Source organism: Ovis canadensis, chromosome 1, assembly GCF_042477335.2.
Source record: "Ovis canadensis isolate MfBH-ARS-UI-01 breed Bighorn chromosome 1, ARS-UI_OviCan_v2, whole genome shotgun sequence".
NCBI lineage: Eukaryota > Metazoa > Chordata > Mammalia > Artiodactyla > Bovidae > Ovis > Ovis canadensis.
The window spans coordinates 248,889,285-248,905,146 of record NC_091245.1 but is presented as its reverse complement, the minus strand read 5'-3'; the positions used below and the strand labels follow the sequence as shown (position 1 = coordinate 248,905,146).

Sequence of the window (15,862 nt, the reverse complement as noted above, 5' to 3'; positions counted from 1 at the left end):
ACGAATGACTGAGCAACTTATTAAGGTGAATATCAGGCCATTTCACTCTTTTTCTTAAATCCCTTTAATGACTTTGCATTGTGGTGGAACAAAATCAAATGGTTGATCATGGCTGAAAAGGCTCCTGCCAAATTTCTAAACTCAACTCCTATACTCAGCCTCCCCTTTACCCACTCATTCCAACTGGCCTTTCTAGCCTGAGAACATGCTCTTTCCAGTCCCAGCCCTTGGAATGTGATACTTCTTCAGACATCTGTGTGGCTGCTCTGAGGGCATCATTCACAACTCAGTTCAAGTCACCTCCTCCCAGAGATCTTTTTTGTTTACAGTAAATAAAGGAGATTTCACGTGGCCCCTTGTAGACTCTGTATCACATTACTCCATTTTCTTCTTAGCATCACTGTCTAAAATGTGCATATTCATCAAACTCCATGTTCACTGTTACTCTTCCTCATCAGAGTGTTAGCTTTTTGAGAGCAAGGACTTTCTCTTGTGATTATAGACAAGGCCTGACACAGAGGATGCATCTGTAAATATTTCTTAACTAACTGGAAAAAAAGTGAAAAGTGAAAGTGTTAGTTGCTCAGTTGTGTCTGACTCTTTGTGACCCCATGGATGCAGCCTGCCAGGCTCCTCTGTCCATGGAATTCTTCAAGCAAGAATACTGGAGTGGGTTCCCTTCTCCAGGGGGACCTTCCTGACCCAAGTATTGAACCCAGGTCTTCCACATTGCAGGCAGACTTTTCACGGTCTGAGCCAGCCACCAGAGCAATGGACTAGTTCTTTTTCACTTATTGAATCATACAAGTAATTCAAGCACATGAGAAAATTTTAAAATAACATCAAGGCATAAAACAAGTACAATTATCCTGCCTGCGCTCAGGACCTCCTTCCCTCTCCCCATTCCCTGTTTCTCTCACCTCTGCCCGCTCCCCATCTGGGTCTCACTCCCAAGAAGTAAGTTGGTTTTGAAGTTTGTAGTTATTGTTCAGTAGTTCAGTCATATTCAACTCTTTGCAACCCCACAGACTGCAGAATGCCAGGCTTCCCTGTCCTTCACTGTCTTCCAGAGTTGGCTTAAACTCATGTCCATTGAATTGGTGATGCCATCCAACCATCTCATCCTCTGTCATCCTCTCCTGCCTTCAATCTTTCCTAGCATCAGGGTCTTTACAATGAGTTGGCTCTTTGCATCAGGTGTATGTAGAGTTTATCATATTACCATCACTTCTCTCCTCTTGGTCCGTTTTTAAAAGTTGCATTATTGTTTAAAATGTCTTCCTTTGGTTACCTTTTAAACCATAAATAGTGCATGTAAACTGCTACTTCTTGACTCCTCATTATGGAAGAAGAGGAATAGACACCAACACTTCCTTCCTCTTTTATCTGGCCCCTCCCCTCTCAGCTTCAGTCATTACTTTTACATGATCAAGGTTTATTACATTTATATTCTGATCTGCAGCTATAATTAAGTCTTCTGTGCTTTGACGATAGGTTAGTTTCTTAAAATCGAATACTATTAAATGGCAATTGCAAATGATGATTATGTAAATATTATTCAGTGTAGAACCAAGTAGTTTGATTAGACTTGTAGAGAAGGAAAAATAATCCCAAATCACCAAACCCGTGGCACTCAAAGGAGAAAAATCCAGTCTTCAAGGTCAAATTAATTCTGTTTTCCACTCCATACTCCTTTACTTGCTAAAGTCACCCTGTGGTTTAATTTGCATTGACATATGATTTTTTTTGACCAGTTTGTTTTTTCCTTCCCCAAATCTCTAATTGCCTCTCTTTTTTTTCTTGTTGATATGCAAATTATAACAATAAAATAAAATCTTTTTAGTGAACTTACTGAGGGCTCATGCACTAAATATTTTGCATGTATTATTTCATTAAATACCCACAACAGTCCTATGAAGTAGAAATTATTTTTATACTCATTTTTGAAGCAAAAAACCTGAACCAAAGGGAATTTAAGTAACTTCTCAAGGTCACACACATAGTTTGTAATTTGAACCAAGCAGTCTAATTTTGGAAACTGAGACTTTAATCACTTTGTGATGTCTTTGCCTGATTAGTAAGCATATGAAATTTTTTAATTGCACTGTTATTGAAGTAAATCTATTTTTTTCTAAATTGAGGATGTTTTGTGTGAGGGTTTATGACTTCCTGATTCAATTTAAACTTTCAAGTTTATTATTGCTGCATAGCTGTCATCTTGACATTGTACTGAAATTCTGGTTTGGTCCATGTCTTCCTTTTTTATAAGTTTTTGCTGGTATTCAACCACAAGTAAGTTTTTCAGAATGGGTAACTGGAAAGTAAAATTTCTGAGTCTTTGTGTATTTAAGTTCTTGCATTATATTGCCCTCACACTTGATTTTGAGTGGCTGTAAATTTAGGTTGGAAATAGCCTATGAGAACTTTGCCAGGGTTGCTCTGCTATCTTCCAGCATCTAGTAGAGTTGGTGATGCCAATTCTTTTGTAGATATTTTCTCCCCTCTGGAAGTTTTTATCTTTGATGTTTCAAAATTTCCCAAGAATATGTTTAAGTGTGGGTATTTTTTCTCAGTAATTGGTTTATCCCAGACCTGTGTTTGTACACCAGGAAATTTTCTTCTATGATTTATTTGATGACTTCCTTCCTTCCTGTTTTCTTTTTCTCCCCTTTCCTTCTGGAGTTCCTGTTGGACTGGTGGTGTATTGCTTTAGTTTTTCTCTTTCTTTCCTTTATAAACCTCTCCTTCTTTCTTTCTAATCTACAGTCTACCTTGACTTTGTCTTCTAGTCCTTCTGTGATTTTTCTTTTGACAATTATATGATTCCTTAAAGGTTGTAGCTGTCTCTGCACGTGTTCAAGTGTCCTTTCTGATTTTGATAGATATGGTGTCTTTTTTAATCTGTCCATGCATCCTTGATAATCAGTCGCTCTGTTTGCCATAGAATTCCTCTCATGTTGTTTATTTCCTCAACTGTTTGTTGAGCTTTGACTGCTTGTTCCTATTTGTAATAAAAGGACTAGATTTTCTACTATGGGACACCAGTGCCAGTTTCTTCTGGAGCTGAGTAAATCTGTTCCTACAGCAGATCCCACCACCCTCCCCTTTCAAAAAGATGTCTGAGCTACTCATACTCCGGGGGCAGCTCACACTGCTTGCTCTTCTTATATAACCCTTTGTATTTTTATCCAAGTGAAGCAAGAATAAAGTGAGTCTTGTGGGAAGGCTTAAGGGAAAAAGACATTATAAAAAGTCAATGTGTCCCAATGTTCATCGCAGCACTGTTTATAATAGCCAGGACATGGAAACAACCTAGATGTCCATCAGCAGATGAATGGATAAGAAAGCTGTGGTACATATACACAATGGAGTATTACTCAGCTGTTAAAAAGAATTCATTTGAATCAGTTCTGATGAGATGGATGAAACTGGAGCCGATTATACAGAGTGAAGTAAGCCAGAAAGAAAAACACCAATACAGTATACTAACACATATATATGGAATTTAGGAAGATGGCAATGACGACCCTGTATGCAAGACAGGGAAAGAGACACAGATGTGTATAACGGACTTTTGGACTCAGAGGGAGAGGGAGAGGGTGGGATGATTTGGGAGAATGACATTCTAACATGTATACTATCATGTGAATTGAATCGCCAGTCTATGTCTGACGCAGGATGCAGCATGCTTGGGGCTGGGGCATGGGGATGACCCAGAAAGATGTTCTGGGGAGGGAGGTGGGAGGGGGGTTCATGTTTGGGAATGCATGTAAGAATTAAAGATTTTAAAATTTAAAAAAAAATAAAAATAAAAATAAAAAATGGAAAAAAAATAAAATAAAAAAAAAATTAAAAAAAAAAAAGTCAATGTGTGGCTTGCAGGATAGATGTGAAGAAGGGAAGTCTGTCTTTAAGTCGTGGTTCTGGCATGGGTGAGTATTTAATGTGGTTGATTGTCTACAAGGCCACCCTAAAGGGTTTTTGTTGTTGTTGTTGTTTCTAAAGAAAAATTTTTAGAGCAGTTCAAGGTTCATAGCAAAATCGAAGGGAAGTTACAGAGGTTTCCCATATGTCCTCTCTCTCCTTATATATGTAGCAGCCCTCCAGCCCCCACTATCCACATCTCCCACCAGACTGGTGCATTTTTTACAACTGATGAACTTACATTGACACATCATTATCACCTGAAGTCCATAGTTTACATTATGGTTTGCTCTTTGTGGTGTACAGTCTGTGGGGCTGGATAAATGTCTGGATTATTCTAACATCACATAGAGTGTTTTCTCGGCCCTAAAAACCTTCTGTGCTCCACACATTCATCTCTCCCTCTTCTCAACCTCTGGCAATGTGTGTGCACACTCAGTCGTGTCCTATTCCTTTTGACCGCATGGACGGCATCATGCCAGGCTCCTCTGTCCATGGAATTTTCCAGGCAAGAATACTGGTGTGGGTTGCCATTTCCTCCTCCAGGGGATCTTCCCAACCCACGTCTGCTGAGTCCCTGCATTGGCAAGTAGATTCTTTACCACTGAGCCACCTGGGAAAGCTCTGGCAAGTACTGATCTTTTTATTGTGTCTGTAGGTTTGCATTTCCCAGAATGTTATATTATTGGAATCATATATCGTGGAGCCATTCCAGATTGGCTTCTTTTACTTAGTAATATACATTTAAGCTTCCATAGCTCTTCATGGCTTGACAGCCCATTCCTTTTTAGGGCTGAATAATATTCCTTGTCTGCATGTACTGCAGTTTATTTATACATTCACCTATTGAAGGACATCTTGCTTTCTTCCATTTATAGGATTTTTGATGGTGGTGAGTTTTTTCTTGTCCTCTTAAAACTCAGTGGTCAGGAGAGTAGTCAGGAGATTAAAACCATCTCCTCCAATCCCTGGACATCTACAAAATCACTGCCCAGCCACAATCATTAGCAGCACGGCAGACCTCCTGGACTCAGAATAGAGAGCAATGTTTAAATCTATATTGTCTAGAGAAGGGGCTGGGTGTGCTACCTGAGACCAGCTCTGGTCTCTTCCTAACTTGGTATTTTGTATTATTTTACTAATAACATTTTTAATCTTGGGATATAAGATCACTGTGAAAAACTTGAAAAATTCAGAATTTAAAATATTAAATTATCACACAATATTTTATCAACTCGAGAAAAGGTTACAATTTCAATGTATATCTTTCCAGTTTTTTGAGAAGAAATAGGTAGCATGCAGTGTGTATAGTTTTTATTTGTCTTTAGAAAAATTTATAGCTCATGTCTTTAAATATTCTTTAAAATATGATTCTTGATGTAGCATCATATTTATTATATGGCTACAGTACCATTTACTTGACTATTTTATACTTTTGATTTTTGGAACATTTCTAGTTTTTGTATTATAAATCATACTATGAGAAACATCCTCATTCATAAAGCTCCCCCTCTCCTGCCCCCCATCTCTTATTCCTGGATTAATTCTTAGAAAGGCAGATAAGACCAAAGTGTTTCAATACACTTTATTTTTTTTAAATTTTAAAATCTTTAATTCTTACATGCGTTCCCAAATACACTTTAAAGTTTATGATACATGCTGCCAAATTGTCCATCTGTTGAGGTTGTATCAAGGAATACATTTTTTTTTGTTATTGTGTAAGAATTCCCTTTTGACTGAACTAACATCTGCACTTGATATTATCTTTAAAAAAAAGAGTAGGAGAAGATTTTCTATCCACATGACAAGAGAACATGCTTTTCAATGTTTTTCTTTTGCGTTTTTTATTCTTTATTCTTATGGAGACTAAGTGAAGTTGCTCAGTCATGTCTGACTCTTTGCAACCCCCTGGGCTGCAGCATACAAAGCTTCCCTATCCACCACCAACCCCCAGAGCTTGCACAAACTCATGTCCATTGAGTTGGTGATGCCATCCAACCATCTCATCCTCTGTCATTCCCTTCTCCTGCCTTCAATCTTTCCCAGCATCAGGATCTTTTCCAATGAGTCAGTTCTTCACATCAGGTAGCCAAAGTATTGGAGCTTCAGCTTTAGCATCAGTCCTTCCAATGAACATTCAGGGTTGATTTTCTCTAGGATTGAATGGTTTGATTTCCTTGCAGTCCAAGGGACTCTCAACAGTCTTCTCCAACACCACAGTTCAAAAGCATCAATTCTTTGGCGCTCAGCTTTTTTTATGGTCCAACTCTCATATCCATACATGACTACTGGAAAACCTATAGCTTTGACTAGATGGACCTTTGTCAGCAAAGTAATGTCTCTGCTTTTTAATATGCTGTCTAGGTTGGTCATAAGTTTTCTTCCAAGGAGTGCAGCTGCTGCTGCTAAGTCGCTTCAGTCGTGTCCGACACTGTGCGACCCCATAGATGGCAGCCCACCAGGCTCCCACATCCCTGGGATTCTCCAGGCAAGAACACTGGAGTGGGTTGCCATTTCCTTCTCCAATGCATGAAAGTGAAAAGTGAAAGTGAAGTTGCTCAGTCGTGTCCGACTCTTAGCAATCCCATGGACTGCAGCCTACCAGGCTCCTCTGTCCATGGGATTTTCCAGTACTGAAGTGGGTCGTCATTGCCTTCTCTGCTTTCAAGGAGTAAGTGTTTTTTAATTTCATGGCTGCAGTCACCATCTGCAGTGATTTTGGAGCCCAAGAAAATAAAGTCTGTCACTGTTTCCACTGTTTCCCCATCCATTTGCCATGAAGTGATGGGATTGGATGCTATGATCTTAATTTTTTGAATGTTGAGTTTTAAGCCAGCTTTTTCACTTTCATCTAGAAGCTCTTCAGTTCCCTTTCTGCATCTGCATATCCAAGGTTATTGCTATGGAGATACGGATATTATCTGAGGTTATTGATATTGAGACTAAATATTTGTCTATCTATCCTATTTGCATGTCTTCTTTTGTAATTTTTCCTGCTCATGTCTTTTTGCCCATTTTTCTGTTGATATGTCTCTCTTTTATTATATGTGACTTTTACAATTAAGAATTCTCCTCCACGGCTTCCCTGGTAGCTAAGTGGTTAAGAATGTGCCTGCTAATGCAGGAGATACGAGTGTGACCCCTGGTCATGGAGCAGCTAAGCCCATGTGCCGAAAATATTGAGCCTGTGCTCTAGAGCTCAGGAAGCACAACTGTTGAACCCACGTTCTGCAACTGCTGAAGCCTGCACACTTCTAAGCCCCTAATATAGTAAGCCTGAAAATTGATTTCAAGACAAGTAGCATCTTTTCAGGCTTCCCAGGTGGTTCAGTGGTTAAAGAATCTGCCTGCAATGCAGGAGGCACCAGTTGGATCCTTGGGTTAGGAAGACCCCCTGGAGAAGGGCATGGCAACCCACTCCAGTATTCTTGCCTGGAGAATTCCAGGGACAGAGGAGCCTGGCAGTTTACAATCTATAGGGTCACGAAGAGTCAGACATGATTGAAAGCGATCGAGTACACATACATAGCATCTTTTCACTATCCAGGCTTCTTTTTCCAACATGATTTATTTTCCTGTGTACTCAAATGGCTAACTTGCTATATATTCAGTAAAATATCTACGACATAATATCTTTGATAAACCTATAAAATCATGCAGAAGTGTGATTCGACCCAAGCAGTCCTGAACCAGCAATCAGGAAATGGATCCTTGCTCCAGCCCTGTCATCAATTGACTATATGAACTTGAATGATGAGCATTTTTAGGTCTCAGTGTTTTCACCTGTAAAGTGAGGAAGCTTTGATGAAGACTTCTCTAAGATCTCTTCAGCAACAGCAGTCTGTAACTGCACGAATCATGTTGCAAAATTTGTACAGCAAGTGGTCCCTTCCAGGAAGAGAATGTTAACTCTAGCTCCCAGCACTGACGTCCACGGGCATGCACAGAACTGTGATTGAACGCATCCACCTACTGCTCCTTAGATGAAAGTCAGTAAGAAACAGAAGAACTGTGCACACTATGGAATTAGTTTCATTTCTTACCTTTTCTAGCTCTTAGTGCTGTGATAAAGACAAATTTAAAACCACCCCATCATGCCATTGTTGCCGTTCTGAAGCAGGGGTGAGATGTGAGCTTTCAGTGGGAGGAGGTGGGCCTTATGTTGGAGGCATGGAGCCGTGGGCACTGTTACCATTTTGCAAAGCTCCAGGGAAGCGAAACAAAAGAAACGGAGCTGCTTTGAAGGTCCCTGCCAAACTTTTCTTAAGAGCAACAGGATTAGAAGGAAAATGAGGCTTCTAAGAGCATGACCAAGCATTTAATACCTCCTTGGAACTCACAAAACAAAAACACAATCATCTTCACCTCACCATTAAAAAAAAAACACGAAGGACAGTGGCTCTGCTTGATCTCATTAATTGGATTGTAAAGCTTCGATGGAAATTCTGTTGCAAAGAAGTGACCAAAGCTTTATGGCCAGGACGAAATAAGTCAGAGCAAAGCATCGGGTCCACTCAAGACCTTTCATCCCTGGAAAAATGGGGCTTAATTTCTACATCATAAATGGTTTGAATCTGCACAACTTTTCTTATTGCTTTTGAAAGCAATTCAGTTTTAAGAACAAAGGAAGCTTGAACAGCAGTTTGGTGATGGCCATTAATAGCTCTCATTTAGATGGATATTTTGGCAAGCTTTTTTTTTTTTTTCCCATTGTCACACAAAAAAATGAACCGGTGATGCCTAAGCAAGCAGGAGAAGAGTTTAATATACTGGCAGATAAAAACACAGCATATACTGAAGGAATGTATTATGGACATAAGCCATAAAAATGTTTTCAATTTCTTTTGGTGCTAAGCTACATCATAAGAAACTAGTCAATTTCTGGAGAGTCACTTGAGGCAATTTGCATATAGAATGTTTATTGCAGGATGGCAGCTGTGACTGAATAAACGCTGCCAGTCCTTGTGAATGTTGCCTCTCATCTCTGTCCAGGCTACCAGCATCTGGAAAGTTGTGGCCATGCTGCATTAAGAAAAATGATTCAAGGGATTAAGATACATTGTTAAATCTTTCCCACAAAGTTTATATCATTTTGACTTAATTTGCAGCTAATTGATATAGTCCTGTTTGAGGTTTCTCTGAGTCCTCTTAAGGGACTCTTTCAACATTAAGAGAAATAAATGCTTTCTCCTAACTCCAGAACTTTCCATTTCTTTTCCTTTGTTCTGTTTTTAAAAGAATAAATTCACCCCGTCTGTACACACCGAGATCCTGTCCCCTTTCATTGTGCAAAACAGCTTACTGTGAAGCCTTCTTTACAACTGGATTCTGGGGAAGCTTTTAATTAAGCACTAAGGGGAGGGGGGTTCATGTGGATGAAAGAATGATGAAAATGCTATGAAAAGTGACAAGGAGTAAAAGAGAGGATAACATGTCAAATTAGAAAAGCAAACAGACACATTTCTTTGACTTCATTCTAGATGGAAAAAAGAGGGAGTATTTACAAACCACCCTGCAAACAGAAGGCTTCTTTTCCCTGGGAGCCCTGGGAAAGGATGGGGAGGGAGAGGGCAGAGCCAGCCCACAGGTTGCAGCTTCTGTGAATCTCCTGGTCCAGATAGAGTGAGAGCAGTGGAGCAGCTCTGCTTTTGCTTCCGGTTGCCTTTGAGGTCTGGTCCTGATGCTGAGCAGCCTGAGAGCTCCGGCCTCTTTTCTGGCTGCCTTCCACAGGCCCCCAGTGTTTCTCAAGAGCAAATGTCACCAACTGAGGTTGGTCTTCCACTTCTTGCCGGTCTAAATCAGTTCTCCCAGCTGTATTTGCTCAGGGCATCCTGGGGGTGTCCTTGCTGGCTCCCATGCGGTCTATAAATATGCATTGACTTGCGTGCTTACTGGTTTTCCTGTCCTGACTGTACCTCCTTGCCAGGGCTCTGCTGTGGCTCCCCAGCACCTGGAACAAGTGCCCAGTACATCCTTGGTGACAGATTAGCGAACTTCTTGGTTTTCTGAGGAAGAATCATCGCCACTCCCATCTCTGCCTTGTCCCGGCAGAATTCTACAACAGCTTGATTTCCATCTGTCTCCATTTTACTTTCTCACTCCCTTCCTCTGTCCTTCCCTCCTTCCCCTATTCATTTGTAACAACTTTATTGGTTTCCTTGTTTTTTTTTCTCCCATGTTGCTCTAGAAGGAAACAGATGGGTAGAGGATTTCAGATGAATACTGAATATCACATCCCCATTGATGAGATCATTTCAGACTTTTCTAAAATTACTCTTCACGGTTACATGGCCAAGGAGAAAATATCCCTGGGTTTTTGAGAGTGGGGGGTGCTGCTGCCAGATTTAAATTGTTATTAAAGAGACAAAGACTCACCAGGGTAAAGCTTCTGGAAAGTTTTCTTTAGCAATAGAGTATATTCAGTAAATAGCATTTACCTAGAGGTATGCTGGGTGAGAACTCCTTCTGTGTGTGTGTGTGTGTGTAATTACTTGTCATTGTGTCTAAATGTCATATCTGGGAGAAATTATCTTCCTTTAGGCATTTCCAATAGCATCTGCCTTGGGACTGCCAATAGAAGATTACTCAGCCCCAGAAAGAATATTTTAATGGCTCATATAAATAGAATTAATGGGGCTTTCTTGATGGCTCAGTGGTAAAGAACTCACCTGCCAATGCAGGAGATATGGGTTTGAGCCCTGGGTCAGGAGGATCCCCTGGAGAAGGAAAGGGCACCCACTCCAGCATTCTTGCTTGAGAAATCCCATGCACAGAGGAGCCTGATGGGCTACAGTCCATGGAGTTGGAAAAGAATCAGACATGATGTAGTGACTAAACAATAATTAATAGCATACGATTGTTTTCTCCTCCCTTTAAAAAATGTGGTCAAATGTATCAGAACGGCAATGCCATGCCTTGTGTATACGAAAGACATTCCAGGTATTATTGCCTGCCTCTTACATTTGATTATCACAATCCTTACTCTCCAGAAAATGAAGTGGATGTGGGCTTGGCTCCTTCAGAGAAGCAATCTCAACTTTGTCAGCACTAAGCCCATCTCGTTGTTGAGCCCATCTCTAGCATTGATACTATGAGCTGGGTTGTTAGATTCAAAGATCAAGTGGAGCCTGCCACGGTACTTGGGAGCTAAATCCCCTCTCTTCCCAGTGATGTCTGTAGCAATTTGACTCTAGGTCAGCCATCTCTCTCTCTCACCTTCATCTCCGCTTAAGAAGGGCTGCCCTGGTGCAAAACTGCAGTGAGTCTCGACATTCAAGTGCAGACAGGGAGATCTGTTGGTTACCTAGCAACGTGGCAACAGAAGCATCCTCTGCTGTTTAGTTTTTCAAGTAATGAAATGATAGTCGCAACATTTTGCATTTAAACAGCACGGTCTCCACGGATCTGACAGTCTGTTGTAAATAGAGAAAAGGAGCCACAAGAACCTGCTCTCCAGGGATGGCTAGCTCCATTTTACAGGTGGCTAGGCTAGAGCAAACACAGTAAAATGAACTTGAGCTCATTTTACATGAGTGCAGAGCTAGCTAGGAAGCATGCAGAACTTCCAGCCAATGGAAAAGGCTAAAGAAAAGAATCTGTAAGCCAGCTCATTTTTTGTCATTAAACTTTTCAACTCCTAGGGAGTAGAGAATGTGTTCTTCACATATTTTGAAAAGTACTTGCCTGACTGATTGCTAAATTATAGATGAAGTCGGTGGGTAGGTGGTCTGTCTTGCAACCTCAAGGCTGAAAAGAAAATCCACTCTAGGAGGGTTTGCAAGATGTTGTTAGTTTTCTAAAATTGCAGTTATTCTGGGATTGTTTTCTGAAAATGAAATTCATTTCTGATCCGAAGGTAGTTACTGTTACTTGTCTATGCCTTTTTTTTTTTTTGCTAACAGTGCTGGCTTTAAAAAACTGCCCACCCCCCCCTTTTTTTTTTGATACTCTTTCCATTCAGAGATAGAATTTTTTTAATCTCTCCTTGAGTCTGGGTGGGCTTATTCAACCCATAGACTATCGTGGAAATTATGCTAGATGGCTTCCTAGGCTGATTCATAAAAGGTGATACAGCCTCCCCCCTGTTCATTGAAACATTCACATTGGGAGCCCAATGAAAGAAGTCCAGCTACCATGAACCCACCATGCTGTGAGGAAACCCAAGTCACCCTGTGGGGCTATGCATAGGCATTTTGGTTAACCATCCCAGCTGAGCTCAGCCTTTGAGTCATTCCCATTCAGGAACCAGATTATTTGAGTGAAGAAAACTCCAGATAATTATGCTGCTTCCCCCACCCCACTACCCCACACATTCCCATGGTCCCATCAGAAACCCCAGACATTGCAAAACATAATAGTCATTCTTTCTGTACCTTTCTACATTATCTGTAAGAATGATGAGCAGTTTTGATACCTACCCACACCTTCAGCTGAGAGCCTTGGCTGAAGGGGTCTTTGCTTGTGTGTTTCAAAGCATTGTTGATGCCATGTGCTACCTTGATCCTGGTTATCCCGAAGAATGCCCACTTCTCACATTTCAGCTGGCTGAGCTGGGTTGGAATTCAATCTGGCTGGCTTGCCAGGTAGCCCTTCAGTCCTGACTGAGGTCTTTGGGATGCTGCTGTCAAGCGTAGAGGAGAAAAACAAGTCACGTCTACCCAGCTGTGACTGACGGACTCCTGAGAACGGCGGTTGTGTAGACCCTGTGTCCTGAGTGATGGGCCGTGGCCACTCAGCTGTGTAGTCTCACGTCCAAAAAGGCACAGTTCAGTCCCCTCTTTGTGTGTGTGCATTTGCATCTGCTCACTGAGGCATTTCCGTGATGCTCAGGATAGTGCATTATTTTTAAAGGGGAATTTCTGATTTCAACGCTTCTTGCAGACGTGCAGAGGAAACCTGCTGAGTCACCGCAGGTGGCCAAATGCTGTGGCCAGAGCTGCCGTCTGATGGGCTTTCTGATGGAGGGGCCATTGCCAGTGGCCCCTGTGGGCATCTATGAAGGGGTGAGGAGGTCTTAGTCGGAAGGAGTGCTGCCTTCTGGGACCCTACTTGTCATCCTGGAGGTGGTTGTTTAGCCACTAACTGGCATCTGACTCTTCTGTGACCCCATGGACTATAGCCCTCCAAGTTCCTCTGTCCATGGGATTTCCCAGGCAAGACCACTGGAGTGGGTTGCCATTTCCTCCTCCAGAGGATCTTTCTGACCCGAGGATCGAACCCGAGTCTCCTGCATTGAAGGTGGATTCTGTACTGTCTGAGTCACCTTTTTTGGTTACAGAGAAAATACCTGGGCTCTTAGATAGACCTAGGTTTGAAAGCCAAACTTGCCATCTAGATACCATTTGATCTTGGGTCCCTGAGTCTGCTCTTCCCCATCCCCCCCATGGAAATGAAAATAATGCTTAAATCAGGGCTGCTGGAAGGATTAAATGAGCTCATTGCATGGCACAGGGCTCAATAAAATGTCCTCTCTGAAAATACAAGTGCCACATCAAGGATTTCTGTAATACAGTGAGTGCTTATCAGTGAGTGCTCACTCATCACTAAATGATAATTAAAGCAACGATTGGCAGGAACTAAGTGGAGAGGGTCAAAGGGGAGAGAGAGAATTTGGTAGAAAATGGGAAAGAACACCAAAGACACTGATTTTCTCACCTCACAGCTTACCCAGATGTCTGGCCTTTTATGGAAAACTAGTATATATAGAGTTGGCTAAAAAGTTTTTTTTTTTTGGTTTTTCTAGAAGATCTTAAGGAAAAATCCTAATGAAAGTTTTGACCAACCATATATGTGTGTATATATATACATGTAATATATAGAATGTGTATATCTTAAATATATATTTTAATCACTTCTAAGGTATATATACATAATATGTATAGTATATAAGTATATATACACACATATCTATAATATATACTTATATACTATACATATTATGTATATATGTATGTATTATGTATATACATTTAATATATATTTTAAAATCAATTCTAAGGTACACTTTAAATTTAGTATCTCTGAATTTTGAATTCATTTGACAATTTATGGCCTTATAATTACAATTTTATGTGACATATGAATATGAACATATATCATAATTGTGGCATCTTAGTTCTGATGAATATAGTAATACTTTTATTAACAACAATGGTTCATTAGTATCTCTTAGAACTGTACCATCCAAAACTACAGCCAAAAATGAATTTTGAGCCTTAAAGTGTGGCTGGTACAAATGATGGTGTGCTATAGCACGAAATACTCACCAGAAGCTGGAAACTTCTTTATGAAAATAAATAATGCTAAAATATCTGCTTAATACTTTTTTGTTGATCATGTGTTGAAATGCTAATGCTTTGGCTATATTGGATTAAATAGACTGTATTATTAAAGTTGATTTCATCTTTTTATTTTTCAAGGTCACTAGAAACTGTTAATTTCCACATGCAGATCACTTTTCTTTTCTCCTGGAAGTGTTGCTTTAGAACAAAGGTCTTGGAGGCCATCTGCTGTGACCACCCTGTAGAAGCTGGATACACTTCAACCCTAAATTTGGTTCAACTGTTGAGACTGATTAAGCCACATCTCAAGAGAGGATGAAAAACTTTGCTAGTCACATAATGAGGCACTCTGGGGAGAGCAGCCTTAAGTCCTGGGCGGTTCCAAAAATAGCCTGAGAGCTGAGGGATGGGAGACTCGTTGCAGTTTTTATAGCCATTTGGGGGTAGAACTGGGTTCCCATGTGCTGGCAGAAGCTTGAGTGACTTGAAAGTCCTTGGAGGGAACATCTGGGATTTCTTTTCAGCTTTTCCAGATGTGGACCAGAAGTGGAAGAGGGAAAGGGAAAGTTAAAAGCTGTCAATTCCAGGACTTCCCTGGTAGCGCCGTGGGTAAGAATCCACCTGCCAATGTAGGGGACGTGAGTTCAATCCCTGATCCGGGAAGATCCCACATGCTGAGGAGCAACTAACCCCGTGTGCCGGTTACCGAAGCCTGTGCCCTGGAGCCCACATACTGCAACTACGGAGGCCCACGGGCCTACAGCCTGAGCTCCACGACAAGGGAAGCCGCCGCCGTGAGAAGCCCACGTGCCACTGTGAAGAGGAGCCCCCACGAACCACAGTGAGAGAAGCCCAGCACAGCCAAAAATAAATAAATGAATTAAAAAAAAAGATATAACGCTAAAAAAAAAAAAACCACACCTGTCAATTCCAGCTGCTGATCATAAAATAGCCGGACTTCTTATTATGTGATCTAATCTCGTGCCTTCATTTTGCCAACGAGCACCCAGACACAGAAAGGGGAGGTGACTTGCCTAAGGTCTTCAGGCAGCTAGTGGCAGTGCTAGGGCTGGGATCCAGGCCCCTGGAGGTCAGAGATTTTTCCTCTCCTTCACAGCCCTTTGGGGAAAGCTTCCTTGGAGGACAAGGAAATTCTTTCTCCAGGGGACAATAGTCTCCATGTTTTGTGGATCTGTTGGGAAGGAGTGCTGAAGGATGGAAGTCAGGCTTAGCATCAAGCACACATCCTGCGCACCACCCCCCGACTAGGGCAACTCCAGGCCAACTTGGCTGATATTTGATGACGAGCTGGTTCAGGAAAGTGACTTAAAAAGTAAATTAAGCTCAACATAAAATCTAAAGGAAATCAAGAGTCGGAAACAAAACAAAAAACCCCCAAACACAAACAAATCCGTGAGAACAGAGTGGGCACTGTGTGCTCACTTGTTTGGATGTCAAAGTGGCTTTGAGTCAGGTCAGGAAGCTCTCACACCTACATGCTACATGAGGATTAAAAGCTTCCGTGAGCAGTTATGAGTCCAAGGACAGGGAGTTCCCATTGCAGGTGCAGAGCTGAAGTGCTTTACAGAGGAAAGGGAATAAGCTCATCGGGGTTTGCTTGAATACATCCAAGAGACTCATTTTAAGTACACAATGTG

The 15,862-nt window shown here is 41.3% G+C and overlaps 1 long non-coding RNA gene across 1 annotated transcript; it reads right to left on the bottom strand.

The window, feature by feature from the left end:
- Positions 1–8,661: 8,661 nt before the first annotated feature.
- Positions 8,662–12,777, bottom strand: LOC138425402 (uncharacterized). The gene is made up of 2 exons (XR_011251202.1): positions 12,342–12,777; positions 8,662–10,107 (listed from the first exon to the last, which is right to left on the bottom strand). It is a non-coding gene; the product is annotated as an uncharacterized lncRNA (long non-coding RNA).
- Between the last annotated feature and the right edge of the window lie 3,085 nt (positions 12,778–15,862).